Source organism: Monodon monoceros, unplaced genomic scaffold (genome assembly GCF_005190385.1).
Source record: "Monodon monoceros isolate NGI ecotype Baffin Bay Population unplaced genomic scaffold, NGI_Narwhal_1 Super_Scaffold_18, whole genome shotgun sequence".
Lineage (NCBI taxonomy): Eukaryota > Metazoa > Chordata > Mammalia > Artiodactyla > Monodontidae > Monodon > Monodon monoceros.
This window is the reverse complement of record NW_021703774.1, coordinates 46,620,589-46,634,451: the sequence shown is the minus strand read 5'-3', so window position 1 is coordinate 46,634,451 and position 13,863 is coordinate 46,620,589.

Below are 13,863 nucleotides of genomic sequence, written 5' to 3'. Positions count from 1 at the left end.
GGCTTCTTAAATTCACCTCTGAAGCCAGTGGTCTTAAGTTGGGCTCCTGAGCAGCTGGCACTGAGATGTTCTTAAATGCTTGAGAAAGCGCTCTCCGGATAAGAGGAGTGGTAAGAAGCAGAGGAAGATGGAAGTAGAAAGCTTAAACGAGACTGTGGTACCTGCTGAAGACTAGTTTCAGTCTGACTCCACAGAGAGGCCGAAGTTCTACCACAACAAGGCAAGGAAGCCAGCCTTTTCTACCACGAAGTCTGCTACCATTTGCTGAGCTCTGCCCTGGGTGGGAAGGGGCGTTGCCTCCTGGGCAATAAGACTTCTTTGGCTGAGGACTAGTTTCAAGGGTTGGGGCAGCTGTGAATTGTTATCAGTCAACAGGAGCCTGGGGGTGGGTGCACTGCCTGTAAAGAGGATCCAGGTGGGGCGCTAAGAGACGCCATCACACTAACATTTTTCATTGACTCTCTCATTTAAACTTCACAAGTCCAGAAGGGAGGTATTAAGATTGTCTCTATACTACAGATAAGGAAAATGAACGTTGAGAGTTTAAATGGCTTTCTCATGGTTACAAAATGAGGGTTCACGTTTTCAGGTGTAATAAACTTATAGATGAAAAGGAAATACCTCAGCTTATGCATTTGTGAAATGGGAACACACAGAACACATTTAGGATCATATCTTTGGAAGCTTAAACTGGGGACTCTAGAGTTAGCCAATGGGAATCAAATCCTGAGTGTTAGTGCTTTTCAATAATATTGCCTCTTGAATATGATTGTGATTTTTTTTTTGCGGTACGCGGGCCTCTCACTGTTGTGGTCTCTCCCGTTGCGGAGCACACGCTCCGGACGCGCAGGCTCAGCGGCCATGGCTCACGGGCCCAGCTGCTCCGTGGCATGTGGGATCTTCCCGGACCGGGGCACGAACCCGTGTCCCCTGCATCGGCAGGCGGACTCTCAACCACTGCGCCACCAGGGAAGCCCCGATAATTGTGATTCTTATTCCCTAAATATTCTTGATCTCATGTTGATTTTGTTTGTGTGTGTGTATCAACTTAGTTACTCATAATATTTAATTAGTTGCAACACCACATTTCCCAACTCCTTAGGATAATAGGTGTTAAAAATTACTAAGAAATTCTCCATTACGTGGTGGAAAAGACAGAAAAACAGTCTAGACATGAGATTAATAATTTATTTAGCTTTGGCTGTGTTAAGCACTTTATGTCCATTTCCTCATTGTGAAACAAGTATTAGCATCATATCCCACAATATAGATAAGAAAACTGAAACTATGGGACATCTATTAATTTGCTTCAAATCACAGAACTAGGAAGGGATGGGTCTGGGAATTGAACCAAAACCACCATCTGACATCGAAACTACTATTGGATGTTAAGGAGAAAACGGCACATCATAGATTCATGTATATAGAGACAACTGGTGACGCACATTTCAGTATAGGTAAAGGAAATTTTCCACCTTCTCAACTCTTTTTCACATGAACCAAATCTGAAGGAGATGGAAAATTTCAGAAAACACTCATTCACTCAGCCCATCACTGAGCAGAACATTTCTGAGACAAGGAAGAAGAATTGTTAATAATGACCTGCTAAAAAGTATTTTTCTAGAGGCAGTGCCCTGAGCTGACACAGGATTGAGTGGCTCTGATTCCACAGCTTGAGTGAAATCACCAAATCAGGTTCTCTGGCCTAGATGAGGATGAGGTTTTGTGGCTGGAGTGGCTATCTATCATTATGGAAACCATGCTAACCACTAGCCCTGGATGGTGGCCTCTTCAGAATTCTCCTGAGGTTTTCTTTGTTTCCTCTCCCTACTCGCCACCTCCCACCCCCAATTAATAAATCCCCTGCTGAATCCCTCTATGTTCTGTTTCCTGGGGTCACTCTTCAAAAGGAAGCAAGGTTGTTCCACTGTTGGCAGAAGGCCACTTCTGTTGTCCTTGGACAAGTTACTCAGCCTTTCCAGGTATCAATTTCCTCATTTGTGAAAGAATAACCTACTTCTTCAGATTGTCGTGGGGGGATACATTCATTTTATATGTAAGTACATGGTGTGTGTGTGCGAGCCTAGGATAAAACATTTCTGAATACATTCAGATACCTTCCCTACACCTCACCCTGACATACATACACTACCGTGTGTAAAATAGATAGCTAGTGGGAAGCTGCTGTATAGCACAGGGAGATCAGCTCCGAGCTCTGTGACCACCTGGGGGGGGGGGGGGGGGGGGGGGGGGGGGGGGGCCAAAGGGGGGGGGGGGAAAGGGGGGGGTGGAGATATGGGGATATATGTATATGTATAGCTGGTTCACTTTGTTATACAGCAGAAACTAACACACCATTGTAAAGCAATTATACTCCAATAAAAAAAAAAAGAAATAGTTGGAGGAAAGGAATATTACTTCCCTGTTCAAAACTCTTACTGGCTGTCTATGACCTATGAGATTAAAAACTAACCCTGCCTTGTATTCAAAACCTTCCACAGCATGGCCCCAATGTCCTTCCCATCCACCTTTCCCATGATACCCGACCTCTCACTAGTCACTGAATGTGATCTGCATTTGCTCACCTTTATGCTGTTCTCGTGTCCCTCTCTCTACTTGCACTAGCCTCTCCCAATTTTGCCAAAATCATATCCATCACTTTAGTCTCAAAAAGTGTGGAAATTCTATGCAAATCAGATTTCAGTAAATTATGGAAATTGTGAGTATTCCATTCCTTCAATATATCTTATCATTTGTCATGGGTGAAACTTGAATTTTAAAAATGTTCTTTGGGCTTCCCTGGTGGGGCAGTGGTTGAGAGTCCGCCTGCCGATGCAGCGGACACGGGTTCGTGCCCCGGTCCGGGAAGATCCCACACGCCGCGGAGCGGCTGGGCCCGTGAGCCATGGCCGCTGAGCCTGCGCGTCCGGAGCCTGTGCTCCGCAACGGGAGAGGCCACAGCAGTGAGAGGCCCACGTACCGCAAAAAAACAAACAAAAAAAACACATAAAAATGTTCCTTGATGTTATCAAACCATGTATTTTAAGTGTACAGCTTGATGGATTTTCCTGAAGTACACACACCCACGTAATTATCTCCTGGATGAAGGAATAGAGTATTATAAATATCCAGGTAGCCTCCCTCAAGCTGTTACCTGAAAACTGGATTCACTTTTTGGTGGGTGTCAAGCCAAGACACAACCAAGCAAAAGAGCAGAAGGAAGGAAGGATTTATTACTCACAACAAGTTGGGAGAACACCGAGGAAATTTCCTGAAGTAGTATTTCCCTGAACAGCAAAATGAGCGAAGTTTTAAGCTCAGGGTACTTGCATACACGAAGGGCCTTAGGCAGGATAGTATGTGCATATTCATGGAGGGGATTGAGTGGAGGAGAATGCAGCTTAGAATTGGGGCAAAGGTTGACAGAGTCCTGGCTCTAGTTGATTGAAGTCTCAAAGGTCAGCAAAGGTCATCATCATCATTCCTTAGGTTCCAGTTAGTGTGGTGGTGGAGTACTCGAGGGGGGTTTAGAGCTTGCAGAATAGCTCAGGAATGTGCTTCAGGCTAATCTTTACCTTCGAAACAGAAATGGGAGTCTTTACAACTGATTTATTGTCCCCAATATGGTTAAGTTATTTCCTTGGCCTGGTCAAGAGCAAGCACTTGTGGCCAGGCTGAGATCACAAAATGGCTTAGGCCTAAAATGGCTTCTCTTATGTCAAGAAAGTTATGTTTGGAGAAAGATAAATACTATGTCACTTACATGTGGAATCTAAAAAATACAATAAACTAGTTAATATAACAAGAAGCAGACTCACTGATATAGAGAACAAACTAGTGGGTACCACTGGGGAGAGGGTGGGGAGGGGCAGCATAGGGGTGGGGGAGTGGGAGGTACAAACTATTGGGTATAAGATAGGCTACAAAGTGTTTGTAGAAAACAGGGAATATAGCCAATATTTTGTACTAACCATAAATGGAGTGTAACCTTTAAAAATTATATTAAAAAAGTTACATCTGGTTCTCTTCCTTCAGGAATCCCCTACCCTATCTGCCTACAATGCCCTGCCTAATTTCCACCCTCTTCTCCAAAGGTAGCTACTATCCTGATACCTAGTATCATATATTAGCTTTTTCCTTTTTTACAGTTTTATATAAGTGGAATCACACAGTTTGTGTGTGTTTGAATTCTCTTGATCACTACTGTGTTTGTGATATTTATTCATATTGTTGCATGTAGCAGTACTTCATTCTTTGTCATTTCTTTATAGCATTCAATCATGAATATGCCACTATTTTTGATCTGTTTGCCTGTTGATAGGCATTTGGGTTGTTTCTAATGGCTAAGCAGGATATGTGCTGGGGAGGTCCTCATCTGAATCAGGTGCATCTCATCAATTTCTGGCCCAGACAATGTACAACGTGACTGCAGAGTTTGGTACCGTGTACTGAGATGTGGATATATACTCATTTTCTCCCTCATCTACCCTCTCTAAGCTTGGTCTGAGAACACTCTTGCACTTAGAGCTGCAGAATTATAAGAGTCAGTTACCAAATGTCCTGTGAAGTTATGTTAATAGGGCCTTAAAATAGCCAAATGGCCTATCTGTTGGGTTTTTTTTTCTCTAATATTTAATAAGGTGTTCAGGCATTATGAGTGTGGACCCCACATAAAGAAGAGATCTATTTACTTGAGTTTTTCCTAAACCATGGTGATTCACAAATTACATAATTCTAGGATGTTAGACCTGGTAGGGACTTTGAAGTTCATCTATTTTAATGCCCAATTTTGAAGTGATAAAAAAAGGCATAGACACATCAGTGATTTTTCCAAGGTAAAATATTTTAGGGGCAGAATGTGGTCTAAAACCTGACTAGAAGGGTCCTTTCCTCCACAAGATGGCATTGCAAGCCACTCAGAAGATTTTGTAGCAGTAACATGCCAACCTCCCTTCCTAGAAACATGCAGATTTCCCCACTGATGCGTAGACGAATATCCACTTTCCTTCTGGGGCTGGATGAGGAGTTCCACTTTGGGGTCACTTTACACATCACTTCACCAAACACCAGTGACTTTCTTGATAGAAAAGCCACCAATAGAAAATCTGATTGTACTGTGCTCCAAGACCTCACTAGAGGAAGTTACTTGGGGATGCAGGAGCAGAAACTGACTGTCCCGCATCATCCCCTTGAGAAATGTTAACAGCCGAAGGGCCTTTACTGTTCATTCCTGAAGGGAGTAGAGCACCAACAACAGCTAACCTAGACTGAGTTCTTATTACGTGCCAGGTACCTTCTAAGCTCTTTACATGCATTTGTTCATTTAATTCTCACAATTCTCAAGTAGGTACTATTATTATCCCCAGTTTACTAATGAAAAGACTATGGCACAGGGAGGCTTGGTCACTTGTATAGTCCCACTAACTCTTATGATGAAGATATGCCCCCCACCCTGGGTAAAGTTGAGAGCCCAGTGAACCTTCTGGAAGTATATGTGAAAAAAAATTATGAAGGGCAACAGCCACAGATTCACAAAGTAAATGTGTCCTCTGGTGGGGACAAAGGCTCTTGTCATGAAGTCTATAGCTCTGCCATATATATGTATAATTGTGGTCCTTTTGTTTTGTTTTTTTTTGGTCTTTGTAGCAAGTCTTGCATTGCTCAGACCAAAAACACTTCCTGAGAAACCACATACTTACTTGGAACACCCGAGAGAAAGTGACAGTCTGAGTAAAATTCCATAAGGCTTGTAGGCAGTGATAACACTCCTTCATTACTTCTGGTAATTGAGCCAATGGTGTGGGCAGTTGATCCTGGAATACTGTTTTCCCATATATCCCATTTCCCATAAACTGAAAGTGGAGCATGCCAATGGGTAAATTAAATTTTGCCAGAGGAGCATGGAGAGTCCCTCACAACATTTAGACAAAATGTCAGCATTCTCACCCCAGCTCCTGGCGCCAACACAGTCAACTGAATGGCTGCGGCCAGATTAGATTCCTCAGGACTGAGCCTGGGGTGGGCAGCTCCTTGGGAGCCAAAGGAATGAACTAGAGGAAATTCAAAGAATCAAGCTAGGACCCAATTATCAGGTAGGATATGTACAGACAGGCCTCCAGAGATAAGGTCAGGTCACTAAGCTGGAAGTTGGAGCAGGATTAGAGTGCCAGAAGGTCAGGAGAAACAAGGGCTGGGAATTCCCAGGCAATTTCCTGGAATTCAGGCTGGAATGGGTAGCTCACCCTTATAAACAAGCACATGCATACTTAGGGTGTGGGCGCAGAAGACTTGAAGGTCCAGGGAAGAGTATTTAAAATGTCATCACTGTTTCAATGTGCATGTTTTATTATAATCAGTGAGAATATTTTTCTATATGTTCCTACATGAACATTTCCTATATGTCAGTCACTTGTTTTTCAGTGGAGGCTCACTGACTAAATAATTTCGGAGGGGATCCTTGAGAAATGCAGTGGAGGCTAATATGGAATAAGCTAAAATGTCAGCTCAGGAAGGTCACCCCTCCAATACCTTCTTTCCTAGGCCTCACACTGAGATAGAACAGTATAGAGAATGCACCTTGGAAAGACTCTCAGGTCTACACTTTATTAGCTGTAATTCTTGCTTTCTGAGCCTCAGCTTCACCATCTGTAAAATGAAGATGGCAATGCCCACTTTATAGGCTGTTGTTATTCAATAAGATAACATGGATAAGGTCCACATAAGATACCTGACCTATGTCTTTCTCCCTGCTCTTCCTTTTGCCTTCTGAAGGAAGGCTGCCAGCATGCTAAGACAGAGCAATGGGTAAGATGTTGATTTGAGGTTTGATCCAGCCAAGGACATATTCCACAGGCATTCAGGAGCCTCTTTGCATACCATGGTCTCTCCAATGGCATTTGACTCAGTCCCTTTCCCAGATCTAACCCTGTTAGCATCAGAATTCCTCAAAACATTAAATAAAACAAAGAAAATCCTAGTATTATAAAGCTCTAAACTTAATGTGGTATTTCACCCAATACATAGAATCTTTATTGCCCCCAAAAAAGAAATAAGTTTTTTAAAAATAGGTGATTGTGACTATACATTGTGAATACATATTAGCAAAATAATTTTGTTTGATTAATATAGCCTTCTAAGTGTTGGCATTCACAGCCCCACGTTGCAGCTGAGCGCACTTCACACATTCCTCAAATCTTGGAAGAGCCACAGAAACCCATCTTGGTTCTTCACTTTCTGTCTATAAAGCAGGACCAGTTAGGGGAAGGAGCGTTATTACTGGGAACTCTCTTCTGTTCCCTGTGCTTCATTGAGTACCTGATGGGAGACCAAGAAAGATGCGTTGCAGCTCTGGTGCACCTGTTTCCATCAAGCAGAATCAAAAGAACTTAAACAGATCATACAGGTGGTCATATGTCAAACTCACTCAAGATAAACAAAAACATTTTCCCGGGTGCCTTCCGGACCCAGGTCGTCAGAAGTATATGTAACTGCTGCCTTGGAATATGGGTTTGAACTGATCATTCCACATCTTATCCTCCAAACCCCAATTTCTTGTTCATTGATCTGAACAATGACTGACCCTTAGGTCTTCGTATTTGCCTTGTTCTGTCGGGATCCCTCTCCTCAAGGTACTTACTTGGGATTCATGACCAGACTCTCCATTCCATTTCCTGCATCGTGAACTAGATTTTTTACCCATTTCTCTTTTTAAGATCTCTCTTCTCTTCCCACCTTCTCTCCTCTCTTTTCCCTCAGGGTTTTTTCTCAATGTTTTAGCTTTGTATTTCTATCTTGGTGCTGACAGAAGTAATCAGTACAGAAGGAGCAAAGTTATCTGGTATCCTCAAGTAATTGGCACTGGGGCGAGCTCAGAAGCAAATAAAGATGCTTCAAAGAACTGGCACCTAAGGGAAGACAGAAAAATGTGAAACATATTAGATTCCGCTGGTTGAAAAAATAAAATCTAAATTTAACAGTCATTGCTAGTAATGTTCTAAAAATCCACAAGATGAGAGTAGTTTCTCATAACAGAAAGTAGTGTCTTGTTCCAAAAGAAATTAAATTTAGCAAACGTTTATTGATTACTACATGAAAAGTATTATTTCATGTGCGGTATGCGGGCCTCTCACTGTTGTGGCCTCTCCCGTTGCAGAGCACAAGCTCCGGACGCGCAGGCTCAGCAGCCATGGTTCACGGGCCTAGCCGCTCCGCGGCATGTGGGATCCTCCCGGACCGGGGCACGAACCCGTGTCCCCTGCATTGGCAGGCAGACTCCCAACCACTGAGCCACCAGGGAAGCCCTGTAATACCTTTTTTCATGAAGGTAATGCACAGCAAGCTGTAGTATCCATCCTCAAAGAGCTGGCAGTCCGTGGGAGAAACAGGCAGCCATACACCTGACATTCCAGCCCAGCACTGCCCAACAGAAATTTAATGCAATCCACATATGTAAATTTAGATTTTCTAGTAGTCACATTAAAAAAGTAAAAGAAACAGGTGTAAATTAATTTTAATACCATTTTATTTAGCCAATATATTTCAAGTAATATCATCTCAACATGTAATTAATATTTAAAAATATTGAGGGCTTCCCTGGTGGCACAGTGGTTAATGGTAATAAAAATACATTTTTATTCTTTTCTTCATAAATTTCTAACAAAATTTCTATAACAAATAATAACTTCTTACACCTACTGTCTCTCCGTCTAGAAGTGTGATATGTATGTGTGTGTATGTGTGTGTGTGTGTTTGTGGGTGGGTGTGTGTGTGCAGGAAGTCAAGTTGTTTTATAGCTGACCAATGTTACAAGCTCAGATCCTGTTAAAAATCATTAAAAACATCTTTTGTTGGTTATTTAAATTTGATTTTAGGCAATTAATTACATTGACTCTCTTTTGACTATTGATCAATTTTATTATGTGCTTGCTGTAAATGTCCATTTTATTATCTTAAAATATTTTTTATATAATATATATATTTTAAAATTTTGCTCATCAAATTGCAATTCACTGTAAAATTTGTGTTGCCCCGCAGCGTGTAGGATCTTTGTTCCCCGACCAGGGATTGAACCCACATCCCTTGCATTGGAAAGCGGATTCTTAACCACTGGACCATCAGGGAAGTTCCTCTGCCTTCATTTTTAATTTCAAAATCTGTCCATACTTATTTTTCAACCTGGAAAAATAATTTAATTGCATTATAATGAAAATAATATGTATTTCAATTAGTTACCAATTATAATTTATATCGATACTACTGTAACTCATGCTGTCTGCATAATATATTCAAATAAATGCATTATAATGTTGCACTGGGGGCTTCCCTGGTGGCACAGTGGTTAAGAATCCACCTGCCAATGCAGGGGACATGGGTTCGAGCCTTGGTCGGGGAAGATCCCACATGCCGTGGAGCAACTAAGCCTGTGTGCCACAACTACTGAGCCTGCGCTCTAGAGCCCGCGAGCCACAACTACTGAAGCCCATGCACCTAGAGCCCGTGCTCTGAAGCAAGAGAAGCCCGCACACCGCAATGAAGAGTAGACCCCGTTCACAGCAACAAGAGAAAGCCCTCACGCAGCAACAAAGACCCAACACAGCCAAAAATAAATAAATAAAATAAATACATTTATTAAAAAAATGTTACATTTATTCATAGAAAAAAAATTCAAATTGAATCAATGGATTGACACCAACTAGATCCATGATGTGTTTATGTATATTACTAAAATGACACACATGCCTGACATCCGCACTATAATACAATAATAATATCTGAGACAATACAGTGTTTAAAGTGAACTATGGTCTTACCAAAACAATAAAGCTGTGTTTAATGGAGGAATATTTTATACTGCTGTAGCTTTAAATTTTAAATTAATTACAATTAAATTAAAAAATTCAGTTTCTTAGTTTTCCTAGCCACATTTCAAGTGCTTAACAACTATATGTGACTATAGAAAAGGCAACTTCTATCTCATTCTCTACCCTCCTATTTTTTCTTTTACCACTTTTTTTTTTTAACTCTTTAACCTTGCCCAAGAGAAAAGGTATTGTTAATCTAGTTGTGTTCAAGGTCATTGGTTGAAACATATTTCTCAGTGATTGTTTCTTCCACTTCTCAGTGCCATGTAGATGGCTGGGTAATTTGAACCCACTTCCCTGGATCTCTTCTACTTCCTGGTGACAAAAAAGCTGCCTAAAACTTCAGAATTACATCCTATCCACTTAGCAATTCACAGTGAAAACAACCTGCATCTTTTCCAAAAGTTAAAAAAAAAAAATTTTAGAATTGAATCTATTTGCCTCCAATGATCTTGACTTGGGCTATATTCCTGGCAGGGGTGGCGTCAACCTCACTGAAACCACGCGAACTCAGAGAAGGAACCAGCAATTCCCTAAGAAAAGTCAGGACACATTTACCAGAAAAAGGGCAAGTGATTACTAGGAAAGCTAAAATGATCAATCTTTGATACACAGATAAATTGGAAAATAAAAATAATAACCCCTAATTTCCCCATTCAAATATAACTATTGTTGGTATTTTGGCAAATTTACTCCCATTATTTTTCCTGGGTTGTTTTTTTTTTTTTATTGCGGTATGCGGGCCTCTCACTGTTGTGGCCTCTCCCGTTGCGGAGCACAGGCTCTGGACGCGCAGGCTCGGCACAGCTCGTGCCAGCCGCTCCACGGCACGTGGGATCCTCCCGGACCGGGCACGAACCCACGTCCCCTGCATCGGCAGGCGGACTCTCAACCACTGCGCCACCAGGGAAGCCCTCCTGGGTATTTTTTACGTAATTGTAACTACAGTTTACTTAAAATTTTTCTCCTGCATTTTTTCTCTTCCCATTCTATTATATGCATTTTGCATGTCTATCATTTTTCTAACCATAATTTTAATGGTCACATATAAATGAACTCTAATTTACTCCCATGGACACCAAGGTTGCTTCCTTTTCTTTAAAAATTATAAATAAAGCTGTGATAAACATCATCATGCATATAGCTTTTTCTACTGCTTGGACTATTTCCTTAGAATAGTTGAATTTTCTAAATGTTGAATTACCGGGTCAAAAGGTATGCAATACATTTAAGCTCTTTCTAAATTTTGACCATTTCCCAAAAAGGATTGTACTTATTCATAAGGCTGTCATCAATATAAAATTAGGCATCATATATAAAATGTTCTTGTAAAGTCAAAGGACACCACTAAAGTATGGTGAAGGTAGCAATTTCTTTGAGGGTGATAAAATGCTTACGAAGAGGATTTTTTTAACCTTTGATTCTATAACAGTTTTGCAGAAATCAGTCCTACACCACTCAATTATGCAGTTGCAAGTTTTCTTTCTTGGAAAATTGTTAATCATACAAGAATGCAAATTAGTAGGATATTATTTTAAAAAGTAATATCAATAACATGGCATGGGATTATTATAGATTTCAACTAATTCTCATCTCGCTAATATCTTCCACACTGTATAGCTAATTAGGCATCTGGACAACAATGTCACAATGTTGTTAATAATAGCAACACACTGGAGACATGTCTCCTGAGTTTTAAATGCCTTTCTCTACCTGTTTGCTAGACGTTTTGAGCCTGAACATTTCAAGGCATCTCAAACACATCCAAAATGGAAATCATTCTAGGGCTTAGTACAGTGCCTAGCATGTAGGAAATGCTCAGTAAATCTGTTTCGTAAATGAATGTTGTCCAATAAATCTACTTTACTTCCTATAGTCCATTGTGCTGAATATTTTTTCACCTAAATAGGCTTTTCATCTAAAGCCCATTATCCTACAGTCTACCTCCTATGTACCTTTTTATTTGATTAATCACCAAATTCTCTTGATTCCACTTTAGAAAGGCCCATTGTCCCTACTCTCCAAACCATTTCTTTGCCCTAGTTCACTCCATTATCATCTCTCACCTGGATTATTAGCACAACTTCTTTGTTCTCCTGCCTCTAGTCTCATCCTTTCTCCACCCTCCTAACATAATGAGCTTTCTAGAATTCAGAGCCAATCATGGAACTCCTCTGCTCAGAATTCCACAATGGTTCACCATACACAGGGCAAAATCTGAAACCATCTGCATGGCATATAAGATCCTTCATATTGTTTGACCTCTGCCTATCTGCCTGGCCTCACCTCTCCTCCCTCCTCCCACCCCTACCCCCAGCAGTTCACTGCACACTGCAGCATGACTGAACCAATGATAACCCTCTCAATCTGTATTAATCTTCCCCTCTTTCTTTCTGCAAATCATTTTGCAGCTGCCTCCCTGGAATGCTCTCTCTACTTTGTGAGTCTGACAGAAAATTTCTACTTTTACTTCAAAACTCATCTTAAGAGAAAAGTAAGTCCTTTGAAAATACTGAAGAGGAGGTCATATGAGAACAGGCTCAACTATATAGTCCTGGTGCATAGTTCTGCATAAAAGCATTGGTTGAAGATCATCAGAGTGGAAGAATTCTCAGGACAGCATGAAATGAGAGACAAGCAGTTGGTCACATTAGAAGGCAGAAGAAGGGGAAAAAAAGGAGCGTGATGAATGCAATCTTCCAGAAACCAAAGGAGGGGAGAGTTTTAAGCAGAATGGTATGAAAAAAACTGTCAAATGCAGCAGAGAAATGGAGTTGGATGATGACCTCAGAGCATGCATTGGTTTTGATATTGAAGTAGCTTTTGTAATCTAAGACCAGCTTCAGTGGAAGGTGGGGGCAAAGTCTGACTTCAGTGGTTTGGTTGAACAAGAAATGGAGTTGACAAATATGAACTACACCTTCCTCTCCAAGGCTGGGAATAAAGAGGTGGGAAGATGGCCATTGGGTAGTGACTTGAGGGGTAGATAGGAGGATAAAGGATGTTTTTGAGAGAGAATATTAGTGAGCAGAGAGGATGCAGCAGGGGAGGAGGGAATGATGAAAGATACAGATCTGAGACAGAGGAAGATCCCTGAGGAGACTGAAAGGGATGTGATCAAGGGCCCAGATGGAGAACTAGGTTTCATATAGGAGAAGGGACACCACAATCTCTAAGAATGTAGGAAAAGAGAAAAGGCTGTATGTGATTGTCAGTCTCCAAAATATTGCACAAGACCTTGTTAAAGTTTGCCAATATTACTTCTGGCCAATTTTGAAAGTGAGAGGCAAGGATTTAGTGGTATATATATGAATATGGATAATGAAAACTCAAAGTAACTCCTTGGGTAGGAAATGGGGAAAGGTAGTGTTAGTTTGGAAATAATACCACAAAGAAAGTGAGGGAAAGAGGGGAGAATGTGATGAAGGTAAAGCATGTTGGAGTCAGACAGACCTGGGGGAAATATTGGCTCTGCCATATACTAGCTTTGATCTTAAATAAGTTTCTTAACTTTCTCTGAACTTGAGTTTCTTCTTCAAAAAATAGGGGAATAATGCTTGCCTCATAGGATTGGAATGAGAATCGGAGATAGTATATTTTGAAAGGTGCAAAGCATGTACTATTTTTTTCTCACTTTCCACTCCCTCATTTCCAGGAAATATCACTTGGATATATTTATTGACTATATTTAAGAGATCTTCATTAATATGTGTGCTGGAGAAGTTTTTAAAAGAAATATGCCATGTATAGATAGATTAAGATGGTTTACTTAAAAAAGAAAACAGTAAAAAAATGGATAGCATGAGGCCAGAATAGGGTGAAAGACAAAACTTGTATAGCTTTATAGCTTCTGACTATAAAGGATAGTATAAGAAACCTTACTTTAAAAGGTAATATTGGTAGAGAAGTCTTGAAAGAAAGAAGGAAAAAAGGAAGGAAAGAAAATGAAAGAAAGAAAGAAAGAAAGAAAGAAAGAAAGAAAGAAAGAAAGAAAGAAAGAAAG